The sequence below is a fragment of the Hylobates moloch genome, unplaced genomic scaffold (assembly GCF_009828535.3).
Source record: "Hylobates moloch isolate HMO894 unplaced genomic scaffold, HMol_V3 SCAFFOLD_5, whole genome shotgun sequence".
NCBI lineage: Eukaryota > Metazoa > Chordata > Mammalia > Primates > Hylobatidae > Hylobates > Hylobates moloch.
The window spans coordinates 13,327,055-13,340,241 of record NW_026652280.1 but is presented as its reverse complement, the minus strand read 5'-3'; the positions used below and the strand labels follow the sequence as shown (position 1 = coordinate 13,340,241).

The following is a 13,187-nucleotide window of genomic DNA, read 5'->3' as shown; positions in this document are numbered from 1 at the left end:
AATAGAGTCCATGAAGAAAAGGCTAGAGGAGTAGTGGCAGAGAAATATTTTAAAAAATAATGGTCAAACGTCTTTCTAATTTGATGAAAGTTATAACCACAGAGAGTCAAGAGGTTTAACACTTCCCATGCACAATAAGCATGAAGAAAATTAAACTGAGTGGCATCATAATTAAGTTGCTCTACTAAGGAGAAAATCTTTAAAATGACCAGAGAGGAAAGACATGTTTTTTACAGAAAAAAAAAAAAAAAAAAAGATGAGAATGTCTGTAGATTCTTCATTGGAAAGAATGCAAGAGAGTGGAGAGTGGAGGAATATTTTTTAAGATAAAGAAAAAAATTACTAAACTAGAATTTTGTATCCCAAAGAAAACAATAATTATGTAACAAAACTTGCAAACACACACAAAAAATCTTGTCAGCTGGGAATTTCATATCCAACAAAAAACATCATTCAAATTTGAAGGGGCAATAAAAAATTACACAATTGAAAATTCATCTTCAACAGCCCACGTTATAAGAAATGTTATAGGCCGTCCTTCTGGCAGAATGAAAAAACATGGTAAAAAGATGAATTTACATAGCATTGGCAAAAGTAACAGGGTTGAATATAAAATATTTCCTTCCTACCTAAATACTTTTAAATAATAAATGGCTATGTAAACACAATAATAAAAATGTATTGTCAGGTCTATAACGTAAGTACAAGTAAATTATATGATCATCATGGCATAAATTATAAGAGGAAAGATATAAAAGTAAATATTTTTAAATTCTTACGCCATATGTGAAATGTTGTAATGTCACTTGAAGATAGACTATTTATTGGTTGTCCATGTCACCAAGCAATATGTGGCATAAACACTGCAAAATATGTGACAAATGCTTTCTTGCCTCCTATCAGTGGGGATGATTATTGAACAGAACATAGAATATGAATGTCCAGAAATAAGACTGTGGGACCATCCTCTTAAGTTAATTGAAATTATTTGAACATCTAATACGTTACAGCACTATGATTAATCAAATTTGTTAAAGCATACATCCCTATAACAACAGAACTGAAGAATTTAAGACTTGTATGATGTTCTTGAGTAGCTCTATAAAGTTTTGGCTGTAGTTGAGATGCATTGGTATCATAGAAAAGCATACTGACAGTTGAAAATTCTGTTTTCAATTACACTGATGATATGCCTCAAGCTATTCTGTAATTGCATGATTTAAGAATTGATTTTCACTGATGTGACCAAATTTTTCCAAAGTAATGCTTAATAGAAAGCTGAAAACTGTTGCAGCCCTGCAATAAGATAGTTTACAAGTAATTACCAGAATGAGTCACCCTTCTGGAGGCAGAAGCAACATTGATTTTTACTTCCTTTAAGGATTTAACTTTTTGTTTCTTTTAACTTATCTGAAAACCTTCAATAATGAAATTGTGCTGACTGAACATTTCATCATGAACATGTAAGGTAGTGACATACGGGAAAGATGATTCCCTTACTCCTTTCAAAATATATTTGAAAAATAAGGGGCTGAAGATAAATAAGTTGTAATAAACTTTGTTAAGATGTCAAACTTTGTTGGCATCTTAAACTGTGTCAAGATGCCAACTCTATTTTAGGGTGAAATTGCTTTGTATTATTTTTTAAATTATAGAGAAATAGTATATAGATAGATCAATGTCAAAATTAAGATCAAGCTGTATGCCTCAGCTTTAACCCATTCTTAATATTTAATTAATTTTATCACTAGTTCCACATAAATGATAAAACCAGGAAACCCACTTCATAGAATCAAAATAAGTTTTTTTCATTGATTGCCTCTAGTTTTATTTCATAAACTTACTTCTTATGGTATAAACTTTTTTATGACAAAAGTGTGTCTAGACATAGATGAGACGTAAGCTAAGTCTGAAAATCATGATAAAAGAGACTATTTTATTCTAATTAGTATGTTTAAGATTACATTTAACATTTTCTATAAATGACATGAAATATGTTTTTATTTTGTATTTTACTCAAAGCAGTAATTTATATTCTATGTATCTATCTGTCTGTCTGTCTATCATTAGGCAATAAACAAATACTAAGGCATTTATCTTTCTAGGGCTCCTTGGTACTGTCTCTTTGAAGAAGGCTCTTCATTAGGCCAACAAATTTGTATCACACAGACCTATACGCCAGGCATTAAGTTAGCTACTAGGAATACTGACAATAAATTCAAAGTCATTCATCTAGAGAAATTTGCAGCAAATGTTTTGTGGTAATAATAATAATAAAAAAAACTGACACAATTTTCCTCAGTAATTCTTTTCTAATTCACTTATGGGCCAGTGTTGGTAGCTCTATGGAAGAAATAGTTGTATAAATAGTATTTATATAATCTCATCATTGTAGCTGTATGGAAGAAATAGTGATAAGAAGAGTACTTATATAGTCTCATAATTATAATTAAATGTACAGATGATTTAATTGTAGTAATACACCCTTCCTCTTGATTTAGTATTTGAGTGACTTTACTATTTCCTAGCTCTATGAATTTGTTTATTTTACTTAAACTTTCTGGTTTCAATTTCCTTTCCTGAGAAATAAGGAAAACAATAACTCATCACAGAATAGTTATGAAAATAATGCAAATCAGCTTGGAATAATGCCTGATGCATATATCACTAAATGCCAGATATTATTTTTATTTATCATGAAATACTAAGTAAACTATCACTTTTAGTTTTTTAAAAATCAAATGTATAGGAAAATAATAATAGCTGTTGAATATTAAAATTGCGTTTATATTTATAAAACAAACAAAAAATAAGCACTGTAAATATTCAAATGCCTCTTTCATAGGTTTGCCCCCATACAAAAGCATTTTCTACTCCTCATCAAAACATCCTTCTGAAATTCTATAACACTACATATCATAAAATTTACTTGGTAATCATCTAATAATTTTACTGTCATCATACCTTTTTTCTATGTTCTATTTTTCCTTTTTATGGCAATTCTGGTTTCCCAACTGGATTTTAAGATATTTGGAAGCAAGTAATAGGTCTTATTCTTTCCTATCCTGCTAATATAAATATATTATTAACTACTTAAACATTTCTTGACTTTATTTTTAATAATTTTAAACTGTGAAAAACTGCATGAAAGAACTGATCTACTATAATGAAAACACAAGAGTCTCATGGAAGATATTAATCCTTGGATTCTATTTGAAAAACAATGAAAAAATAATGCTGGTTCAACGTATGGTTTGTCTCATTTTTTTTTTTTCCACAGTGGCTTATGAGAGAGTTGCTATTTTCCTTATTTTACTTGTGAAGAGCTTGAGGCTCATAGAGGTGAAGTATTTTGCTTACTATTGCATAGCTAGACAGAGTAAGAGTGCAGGACCAAAAGAAAAAAAAAGTTTATCTGACTTTAAAGCTTAAAATGTCCTTTAAAAAAATCTCTAACACTATGTAACTTACACATCTCCATTTTCTTAAGCCTTTCATTTTTTATTTCAACAAATATTCTGGGATATACATACCAATACTCACATTCAAATTTTATAGAAAGTAGCAATGAAACATTTATTCTGTGTCTCCATTTTATAATAAAACAGAACTTTATCTACTCTAGCTGGAGAGAAATGCCTATGTTAAGTATTTTTATAATTTTATCAAGAAGACACTGATGCGAACAAACAAGCTGACAAGCTTGTTTCTGAAATTCCGCTAGGAAAGGCTTTCAGCAATGGATCATTCAAGCTTATAATTTCATTGTTTTCCATACATCTTCCTCACATTCTATCTCTGATCAAAGGGTCATGTCTCCATCACATGGCTTAAAATTAACTGTGTGAAACCAAGCTCAAGTACTGAAAGTTAAATGTAAAATAAAAAATAAGACATGTATGCAAGAACAAGTTGAAGAATAAACTTCACTTTCATGTGCAGAATCTTATCTTCAGCCAGATGAACTGGTGTTAAAACATTTGCCATTTAGCAGAATGTGTTGCTAATGAAATAATGAAGATAGAAACTCAATGATTTCCTATAGATTTTGTTCTCTCTGACTGTTCTCTAAATTTGAAATGTTTTGGAGCTCTGTATCTTCAACTACATGATGCTCATAAATATTATTGTGCATGTTTCCAATACATCACTTAGAACATATCGAATCATGTATTATATATTATGAAAACTCATTCTTAAATTAGTGAACAATGAAGACTTCTCCAGGCTTAAATATAGCTGCCACGCCTATATTCTATCTTCCCATTCTGCCATCGCCCCTCAGACAAAGCTGCTTTATTTTCCCCGACTACTTCACATTCCTTCATTCTTCTATGCTTTTATACACAGCTTTTCCTTCAAAATTTAAATGTCCTCTTTTCTCACTTCCCTTTTCTTTCTAGCAAGATATTTATCCCTCAAGATCAATTTTATATGCTGTAGTAGTTATGACTTTATAAACACTCATAGAATTATACCTCTGCCATAACTTTTGACTTATTTTGATGTGGATATTATTAGGTTGGTGAAAAAGTAATGTGGTTTTTGCAATTACTTAAAAAAATGGCAAAAATCACAATTACTTTTGCACAAACTTAATAGCTATGCTTTTTTGTTTCTATTTTTGCCTTTTTCTTTGCCTAGCATCCTGTTTTTCTAATGTGTACCAGTTGCTTTTCCATCCTGACTGTCTTCGGCCTATCACCATCAATATCCTGTCTTCTTCCCCTTTGTTGAGTCATGTACATTATGAATCCACAACAGAAAATCATACTCTGTGTAGCCTGCAGTGACTGGGATTCGGGAAGGTGGTAGCAACAGGACCAGAGACTTCCCTCATACCGATGTAGGACTGCTGGGAAAGAATTAGCTGAACTAGAAACAATGTTATTCTGGGGCTGTCAGTTGTCTGGCCTTCTGGCTGGTGAGTATCTACAGGAAAATAAAGCCAGGTGAGGTGAAGAGGAGCCTTCATGCCACTATTACACTGATAGATCCAGTGTAACAATCCGGAATCCAAATCCATCTCTGGACTTTACAGGTTTGTAAAATATCCCATTTCCTTTTTGACAAGGTTAACCAGAGTTGAATTTCATTATTTTTTACAATCAGTTGTGTTCTGATGAACAGAAATTATTAACAGGAGGGCATTTAAATACGTAGTTAGGGAACAAAAAGTAGCAACAACCATTCTAGCCCTGACATGCAAGTTTTCAAATGATTAGAAACTAAAAGTTTGAAAGGTTGTACCTTACTTTGTTTTCTAGGTAACACACCCAATTGGGTGCCTTTAGGGTATTTGATAGAGAAAAGTGAAGGACAGGTGTATGTGTGTTTCATTATGCAGTATTCAATAGTTTCTGGAGGAAGGGGACACACTTTGGCTTAGGTTGGCTCTTCTAATCGTTCTTCATATCTTTATTCAGACTTCCTTTTTATCTGTTCCTGCTATCCTAGGTCGGGCTGAAGATCAGACAATCAAATACCCCATGGGATACACAGCAGTCATGATGTTTGCCTCAGGTAGTTAGAAATATTTTGCATGCGTTTCTGGGTAATGAAGATCCACATGAAAACCAAGGCACAGGTGTATGGAGAATGATACATTTCACCATTTCACACAGAGCTCTTGCACTTGACACACTGGAACTAGTAACTGAGCAAAATGAAATTCCTTTTTTTTTTTTTTTTTGCAGATGACAGTGATTTTGATAGTTCATGGCGTAAAGATAAATTAATGTAGTGATGTTGGAGTTTTACGTATGGAAACATGAGTCTATTTACATTTACTTATTATGGCAGCAAATAGAATGGAAAATTATTATTTCCCTAGTACATCTTTTATATCTAGTAGAGAACATCAGGCCCCCATAAAACAGGGCTATGAGGAGATTAGGAGCTGCGCTTGCCTATTTTTGTCCAATTACTGCTGAGTCCCAAATGCTGTTGGCCCTGAGCGGGGTTAGCTTATGGCTTATGGCTTATGGCATGAGTCAGGCTAGTTATCCTAGGACATGTCTCTGAATCTTTGGTCCTGACTACATGTTTTGAACAAAGATTGAAGCAAGGACACTGGTAAAGAAATTGTCTCTTTTTTGGGGGGTGGGAGGAAGGGGAAGAAGTAAGGGGCAGAGCTGTTAGGGCAGGAGAGTGTTTAGCTAGTGGGATTGTGGCTACCCTTTTTCTGCAACTTGGAGAAACCATGTCTATGGAATGATTCCAGGTTGTGAAAGACACAGAAACCAGAGATGAAAAGACGGTTTATGATGGCATGCCTTTTATTCCTGTTTGAAACAAACACCCTCCAGCTGTATTTTAATATACATTCATACTTGAACCTTCTGATTATTATTTTAAATAAATAAATTTGGAATACAATTAGACTAAAAATCTTCTTCGACTAAAAATCATCTGTACGCTTGGAGATGGAAATATGTGTTGCTAATAATTATATCCCCAGCAACTAGCATTATGTCTGACACTATCAATGCATGGTAAACTAGTGAACAAATGCAAATGCATAAGCTATTATTGAACATGCTTAGGTAGGATCACAAAATTAATAAAATTATTGTTCAGATGAAATTTCTATTTCTCACCTTTCTAAAAATAACACTGCTATTTTCCATAGTTACAATCTTATGTGTCTGATAAGTTTTAGTTTCAAATTGTATGTATGTGTCAAAAGGTATAAGGCACATATATTCTTTTTTCTCTTATAATTAAAGTTATCCACTTTATAAAATTATAAGTACAGTGAAAGAAAAGAAGGAAAACTGAGGGATAGAATAAAAGGAATATTAAAGGTCAAAATGTGGTTTCTTGACTTTATATGAGGGAACATTATTAATCATTATTACTGTTTACTAGAGTTACCAACATTTTAGAATAATCAGAAATAGGAAAAGAGAAATTATGGCTCCTTTTTAAAAGTTAATTTTTAAAGACTTGTGCTTTAGTGGTTTATATTATTTAATTTTGCTTTCATTGAAAACAACTTTAACCTATAAATTGAAAACAATAATCCTTGTCAACCAAATTAATTTAGAAAAAATTATTGGTGAAACAGGTCACTAACGTTTTTAGTAAACGTAATTATATGAGTAATTGAAAAATGTTATATTTTGAAAAATGAAATTCCAATATTGGACTACATAGCATGGTGATTGGAGGTTCTAATACATCTTAGTTATAATGCAAATGTATTTCATGAAAATATATATGGAATATCACTTTAATGTAACCTTTATTCATTAATTAAAAGCTTATTTTGTGCTAACTCATTTGCATTTAAATGTATTATATATTTCTAGGAGAATAAGATAGGCTTAATAATATCAGTTAATGTGGCTCTAATGCAATTACATTACATATAATATTTTTATTAAAAATTTTTATCTTCAAAGAGTTTCTCTTAGAATTTCTGTACTTAGAAGTATTTTCTTTTGTATGCTAAGAAAATGTCACTGATTCTATTTCTTCAACTTTATGATTTGCTATTAAAATATAAGTGCCATGATTAAAATATACCCACTATTTGAATTACAAATATCGCATGATGTGGTGGTTATAAAACAGAATTTAAGGTCACTTTCTCTAGATTCAAATTGTCTCCTCTACTTACTACTTGCCTACTATAAGATAATCTTTGTAAACATCATTTTTCTAAAATACAAAGTAGTAATAAAAATATCTTTTAGAATATACTTGTATGAATAAATGAGATTATAAATGTAAGACATATGGAAGATCTTTTATTGCTCTGATGTCTACATATAAAAGTTGAAGTAAGATGAATGTCTGTATTTCTTGTTTTTCCTTTTTTTAAAACTTCAGAATGAAGTTACGGGACTTCTATTTCCAGGAAAATGGAGTAGATGTACTTTCCCATATTCCTCCCACAACTTACAACTTGCAATCATGGTTATTATATAAATATAAAATAGGCCAGGCGCGGTGGCTCACACCTGTAATCCCAGCACTTTGGGAGGCTGAAGTGGGTGGATCACAAGGTTAAGAGATCGAGACCATCCCGGCTAACATGGTGAAACCCCATCTCTACTAAAAATACAAAAATTAGCGGGACATGGTGGCATGCGCCTGTAATCCCAGCTACTCAGGAGGGTGAGGCAGGAGAATCGCTTGAACTCGGGAGACAGAGGTTACAGTGAGCCGAGATTGTGCCACTGCAATCCAGCCTGGCGACAGAGCAAGACTCCATCTCAAAAAAAAAAAAAAAAATCTCTCTGTCTATACAACTGTATCTATCTATCTCTCTCTATCTCTATCTCTATCATCTATCTCTATCATCTATCTCTATCATCTATCTATCTGTCTCTATCTGTCTCTATCTATCTCTATCTATCTAATATATATATATATATATATATATACACACACACACACACACAAAATGCTAAATGTTGTAGAGAAGACAGCCAGCAAGGGAACCAGGTAGCCAAGAATGACACAGTTGTCAGTTCTTTATTTTTTTCTTTATTTTCTTCATATATCTCAGACTTACAGTCAAAGAAGCTGTCAATCTGGGAATGACAACAGGCACTCCAACTAAATCCTCTTCTCTATAATCAAACACTAGGTTAAAGGCAACACAGCAAAACAGAAAACTTTTAGTCAATTTGCAAATTTGCACTGTACCACACCCAAGCACCTCAGGAAAAGCTGTGCTCCCCCACCTGCTACATGTCAGCAAAGGCTGATTGGTGAGCCTAGATTTCTATCCTTGTAAAATTGTGAAGAACTGCTCCAAGACACTCTCCATAGTAGTAGCAGAGAAGGCCAAAGAGGGAGCCAAAATTTCTATCCCCACAGGCCAGGAATGACGCTCCTCTTTCTACTGTTGGATGAGGTCAGAGGCAGCCTGGTGGGGAGTCTGGACCTTTACTATTTCAGAATGGCAATGAAGCCACCCCCACAGCAAGATGAGAGTAAACGGCATTGGGGAGCCAGAACTCCCACCTCTACTTGGCAGTGATGAGGAACTCTTTCCCCTTAAGCATCAACAAAGGTTTAATTGGGAACCTATTAATAGATGTCTACCTCCACCACGCATTAATGAGACATTCATTCACCTGTTGCAGACATGAAAAAATAGCTCAGATGGTTTAAATATAATGTAGAATCTCATAACTAACATGAAAATGTCCACATTTCAATCAAAGATTACTTGAAGTACCTCAAATCAGGAGTTATGCTGTGATAAATAATAAGAAACAAATATTTTTGTCTTTGACCCCATTTCCTGGCACATGGTTCCTGAAACCAATAGAATCTCCAAAGTGATGTTTTGAGGCCTCCTTGATAGCCTAAGAATGGGGGTGTGTTGCCTGAAGAATCAACCATTTGATTAGAGGGTTTGAACTTTTTAGTCCCATTTTTGACTCTAGGTACAGGAGAGGGGCTAAAACTTGAACCAATCACCAATGACCAATGATTTAATCAATTATACCCTATGCAGTGAGGGCTCCATAGAAAAATAAAAGATTGGGGCGTGGAAAATTTCTGGGCTGCCAAACACATGGAGAGTGGTGTGCCCAGGGAGGACAGAGAAGCGCTCCACTCCTTCCCCCCATACCTTGTCTTACGCATCTATTTCTTCTATTTCTGAAATGTATCCTTTTATCGTCTGGGTAAGGGTGGAGTGTTTTCCTGGGTTCAGTGAGTCATTTTTAGCAAATGATTGGGCCTGAGGAAGGGGTTGTGGAAAACTTCAATGAATAGCTGATTGGTGAAACACAGATAACCTGGACTTGTGATTGACCCCCGAAGTGGGGAAGCAGTCTTGTGGGACTGAGCCGTTAATCTGTTCCATCTGATGCTACCTCCAAGTAGAGAGTGTCAGAATTGAGTTAAATTGTAGGGCAATCAGATGATGTTTAAAAACTCGTTAGTGTGGGCCAGGCTCGGTGGCTCAAGCCTGTAATCCCCCAAAAAAAAGAAGAAGAAGAAAAAATAAGTATTCAAATTGAAAGGGAAAAATAAAAATCATCTCTTTCTGCAGATGATATGATCATATACCTGGAAATCCCTAAAGACTCTACACAAAACACTATTATAACTAACTTAAAAAGTCAATAAAATTACAGGATACAAAGTTAACACACAAAAATCAGTGGTGTTTCTATACACTAACAACAAACTTTAGAAAAGGAAAACCAAGAAACAAGCTCATTTAAATTAGCAACAATAACAACAAGGAAATACTTAGAAATTAAGAAATAAAAAGACCTGTACCCTGAAAATTGTAAAACATTACCAAAAGAAATTTTTCAAAAGACACAAATAGAAAGACGTTCCGTGTTCATGGATTGGAAAAATTAAAATTGTTAAAATGTTCACACTACCCAATGCAATCTACAGATTCAATGTCATCCTTATCAAAATCCCAATGGCAATTTATACAGAAATAGAAAAAACAATTCTAAATTCGCATGGAACTACAAAAGACCCTGAATAGCCAAAGCAATTTTAAGAAGAAAGAATAAAGCTGGAAGCATCACACTGCTTGACTTCAAATCATATTACAAAGCTATAGTAATCAAAACCGTACAGTATTGTCATAAAAACAAACATCTAAATCAGTGGAAAAGACTAGAGAGCCCAGAAATAAGCCCATACATTTATGGTCAATGTATCTTCTACTAGGGTGCCAAGAACACATAATGGGTATAGTTCCTTAAGAAAAAAAAAAAAAATTGGTGTTTGGAAAACTGGTTATCCACATGCAAAAAAAAAGAATTAAATTGAACCCCTATCACACACATACAAAAACCAATCTATAATGAATTAGAGACTTAAACACAACACGCAACTGTAAAACTCCTAGAAGAAAACATAGGGAAAAAGCTTTTTGACAGTGGTCTTGGCAATATGTTTTTGGATATGGCAACAAAAGCAAAAATAGATATCCAGTATTACATGAAACTAAAAAGTTCTGCACAGCAAAGGAAGCAATCACCTAAATCAAAAGGCAACTGATGGAATTGGAAACAGCATTTGCAAACCATTCACCTAATAAGTTAATACCCAAAATATATAAAGAACTTACACAACTCAGTACCAAAAGTATAAATAAATGAATTAAAAATTGGGCAAAGTACTTAAATAAACACATATCAAAAGAAGAAATTCAGATGGTGAACAGGCATATGAAAAAGTACTCAACATCTCTAATCATCAGGGAAATGCAAATTAAACCACAATAAAATATCACCTTACACCTTTAGGATGACTATTATTAAAAAGACAAAAGATAACAAATGTTGATGAGGCTGTGGAGAAAAGAGTATGTTTTTCCCCTGTCTTTTCAAAGGGACTTTCTCACAGAAACAGTTCATGATTATTAACACCCCCTCTTTGCGTCTCAACACAGCAATCAGGTTCCCACCCTGCCATGCCACTGAAGCTATTCTAGCAGAGGTCACATCTAGTCTAATTGCCAAATCCAGTCAATAGGTCTTAGTTCTTGTTTCAGTTCTTAATTCTGCAGCATTTGACAATAAATTATCCATTCCGAAAAGTCTTTCAATTCTTGTCTTACATGACCTTATTCTCTAGATTCTTATTTAGCTTCCTGGCCATACTTTTTCAGTCTTACTTGCTGTATCCTCCACCTCCCTCCTCCTGAGTTACTGTTAAGTGAATTGCAGTTCAAAAACAGGATGCACATTATGGCACTATTTGTGATGTATTAGGTATACATAAATATGTTACTGGATAGAGTTGTCCAGGTTCTTGCCCTGTTGAACGAAGAATTGAACAAAATGCAGAAACAAAGTGACAAAAGAACAAAGCAAGGAAAAACAAAGCAACTGGAGAATGGAGCAAGGAAAGGAAAGCACAGATTTATTGAAGACAATTCACAGAGTGGGAGCGGCTGTAGCAAGCAGATCAAGAGCCTCTCCAATTAGGGTTTTTATAAAGTCAAAATAACTTGGCAACACCCCTAGGTGCCCTTTAGTGGCCTCCAATTGGTTACACCCTATGAAAGATGGGCCTGCAACCCAACAGAGGCTGAAGGGGAAACTTCTGTCTTGTTATCACAAGAGTGAAGATGCGGCCTGTATGTTGCCTAATCTTGCCTAGAACTGGCTGCACCTGCTATTCCTTTGCCTAGAACTGGCTGCACCTGCTATTCCTTTGCCTAGAACTGGCTGCACCTGCTATTCCTTTGCCTAGAACTGGCTGCACCTGCTATTCCTTTGCCTAGAACTGGCTGCATCTATTATTTTTTGCTTACTTATGCCTCAACCCTTATCCATCCTAATTCCCTATTTTTCTTGCTCAGATATATTATACATAGATATTTAGAGTGTACACATAAAAGTTGTGTTTATGTGTAAGATAAGTGTGAAATATAAATATGTATATTATATATGTGTATGTGTATATATGATACATATGTATGTGTCAAAATGTTAGGCAATGGAAATAATCTCTGCAAATTTCACTTTAATCATTTCTGTATCTCTTGAATATGTTTGTAATTATTATTTATAACTCTAAGAATCAATGTTATTACTCCGTTTTCAGACTGCTATAAAGAAATACCCAAGACTGGGTAATTTACGAAGAAAAGAGATGTAATTAACTTACAGTTCTGCAGGCTTAACAGGAAGCATGACTGGGAGGCCTCAGGAAAAATACTCGTGGTGGAAGGCGAAGGGGAAACAAGCACTTCTTTACCATGGCAGGACAGGAAAGAGACGGGGAGATGGAGGAAGTGCTACTGACTTTCAAACAACCAGATCTCGTGAGAACTCACTAACTCTCACAAGTACAGCAAGGGGGAAGTCCGCAGCATGATTGAATCACCTCCCATCATGCCCCTCCCCAACAGGTGGTAATTATAATTCCAGATGAGATTTGGGTGGGGATAATAGAGCCAAACCATGTAAGTCAATAATAAATTATCCACTAATGCTTATAAAAAAAAAAATCCCAGCACTTTGGGAAGCCGAGTGGGCTGATCACGAGGTCAGGAGATCAAGACCATCCTGGCTAACACGGTGAAACCCCGTCTCTACTAAAAATACAAAAAAATTAGCCAGGCATGGTGGCGGGCGCCTGTAGTCCCAGCTACTCCAGAGGCTGAGGCAGGAGAATGGTGTGAACCCGGGAGGCGGAGCTTGCAGTGAGCCGAGATCGCGCCACTGCACTCCAGCCTG

At 34.6% G+C, this 13,187-nt stretch overlaps 1 long non-coding RNA gene across 1 annotated transcript in view; it reads right to left on the bottom strand.

The window, feature by feature from the left end:
- LOC131383614 (uncharacterized) overlaps positions 1–12,693 on the bottom strand; it is a 41,118-nt gene extending 28,425 nt beyond the window's left edge. Inside the window, exon 1 of the long non-coding RNA XR_009213771.1 lies at positions 12,616–12,693. This is a non-coding gene — a long non-coding RNA (uncharacterized LOC131383614). The remainder of the gene's footprint in view (positions 1–12,615) is intronic.
- Positions 12,694–13,187: the final 494 nt, after the last annotated feature.